General features: G+C 33.8%; 1 protein-coding gene across 3 annotated transcripts in view; it reads right to left on the reverse strand.

Annotated features, from left to right (window-relative positions):
• The window catches only part of LOC106872390 (putative protocadherin beta-18), a 235,864-nt gene that overhangs the window by 71,286 nt on the left and 162,140 nt on the right, over nt 1-2,438 (reverse strand). The window contains exon 2 of one of the 3 annotated variants that reach the window (XM_052973063.1): nt 2,173-2,238. The exons of the other annotated variants lie outside the window; for them this stretch is intronic. The gene's annotated coding sequence lies outside the window, so the exon portion shown is untranslated. The remainder of the gene's footprint in view (nt 1-2,172; nt 2,239-2,438) is intronic. 3 annotated transcript variants of the gene reach the window in all.

Below are 2,438 nucleotides of genomic sequence, written 5' to 3' on the forward strand. Positions count from 1 at the left end.
ATTTATACATATATATGTGTGTGTGTGTGTGTGTGTGTATGCAAATATGCTGAACCTTTCAGATAAGATGACAAAGGACAGAGATACTTTGTGTTTTGCTGTACTCAAGAAGGCCCAACCTCTACAGCAGAAATGGCTGCTACCCCTGGTGAAAAGGACTGGCCTGCAAGGGTCCTGTACTGGTACCACATAAAAGGAACTCCTGCTGGTGCCACGTAAAAGTGCTTGTGAGATACCATGTTAAAGGTATTCAGTACACACTCTGAATTGGTAAGTATTAGGAAGGGCATCCAGCCATAAAAACAAAGCCAAATCAGAATAGAACCTGGTGCTGCTCTTCAGCTTGCCAACTCTGGTCAAACCAGCCAACCCAAGCCAGCATGGAAAACAGATATTAAATGATGATGATGAAATCTATATAGATGTATATATACATTATATACAAAGCTATGTACATGCGTTTGTGTATATCAATATATATAAAGGATCTTTCAGCATATTTTAGACAATCGGAGTGGTTGGCGTTAGGAAGGGCATCCAGCTGTAGAAACTCTGCCAAATCAGATTGGAGCCTGGTGTAGCCATCTGGTTCACCAGTCCTCAGTCAAATTGTCCAACCCATGCTAGCATGGAAAGCGGACGTTAAACGATGATGATGATGATGATGATGATGATCGTTTAGTTATTTAATAGACTGAGTTTCAGACTAATTACACAAATATAAGTAGCTGAGTATAGTTGAAATGGTGGAAATAGTTGAAAGTTCATCAAAATTTTCTTTTACATATATATATAAGAATATATTTTGTGTAATTTAAACAAGTTTAACCTTTTTACATAAATGGAAAATAATTTTATTCAATTGATTTATATGTATAAAAAATTAAATATTAAGTTACATTTTCGATGAATAACTATGCTTGTATCACTGTTCAACTGAAATTTTATTATATACATATTCTTAAGGTAAGTTTGGCATATATGATTTATATAAAGATATATAATATAAGTGTGAAGGATGGAAGGGAATGAGGTAAAATAAGGAGACACATGTTGCTTATACTCAACCACCCTTTCAGTTCCACTATCCCTATTCTCTCTTCCATCTTCATTGTGTACCTTGAGGGCAAGCCCTTGATATCTCTCTCTTCCTCTGGCCCTCTCTCTCTCTCTGTTTCTCTCCTTCTCTCTCTGCCTTTCCAGTTAGGGAAACTGTGTATGTCTTCTCTTCAGCAAGACATCTCTCCCTGTTCCTCTGTCTTCCTTTTACCTCCTTCAGTACAATATCCCACCTCACTCAGTTGAGGAGTTTTTGTCATATGAGTATTTGGTGACCTCACCTGTGCAGGTGCCTTGAAAAATGCACCTGGCACTCTCTGTTAAGTGGTTTGTGTTAGGAAGGACAGCAGGGAAGTAGAAACTATGCTAAAAACAGATGTTGACCCTATTATTATTATTATTCAGGTCACTGCCTGAAATTGAACTCAGAATCTTGGGGTTAGTAGCCAGTGCTCTTAACTACTACGCTATATGCCTGTGAGCAATTATGGTGTGAATTTTAGGGCTTATAAATCTAATATCTTCCTAAAAATTCACTCCATAATTGCCCACGGACATATGGTGTAGTGGTCAAGAGTGCAGGCTACTAATCCCAAGATTCTGAGTTCGATTCCAGGCAGTGACCTGAATAATAATAATAACAACATCAGAAAAATACCTTAGGAAAGAGAACCCAGATTCGAAATTCTTCCGAGACACCTAATGAAGGCTGGAGAGTACATCAGCTGAAACGTTGTGTTAACAACAAACAAGTTGAGGACAAATATCCATCAAATGTAAATAATGCACATAATTCCTCATCTCTCAAATATAGAACTGTATTATTATTTATTATATTATATTATATTACTATAAGGATATAATATAATATGATATTATGCTAATAAATTTTAATTTTTAAACTGACAATTGTATATCTCCATTTTCTTCTCATTATTTATATATATATGTATATATATGTGTGTGTGTGCATATATATATATATATATATATATATATGCATGTGTTTGTGTATACATTATATATATATATATATATATATATATATATATACATACATATATAGTTATGGTATATTCTCTGTTAAGAAAGTACAGTATAAAGCTCGCTCACCTTCAGATTTACCCTGTTCTATCCAGTAGTAGCATTACAAATACCTCCAGGTTTATGTTTGGGCATCTGTTGTGTGTGAATAGATAATTGAAAAAATTGGAGTCAACAAGAAGGGTACAGTTGGAGATTTTTTTTTCAATTAGATATATATGTATATATAATATATATATGTATATATATATATATGTCTGTGTATATATATACATACATATATATATATATATGTATATATATATACACACACACACACACATATATATATATAT

This window comes from Octopus bimaculoides, chromosome 14 (genome assembly GCF_001194135.2).
Source record: "Octopus bimaculoides isolate UCB-OBI-ISO-001 chromosome 14, ASM119413v2, whole genome shotgun sequence".
In the NCBI taxonomy this organism is placed as follows: domain Eukaryota; kingdom Metazoa; phylum Mollusca; class Cephalopoda; order Octopoda; family Octopodidae; genus Octopus; species Octopus bimaculoides.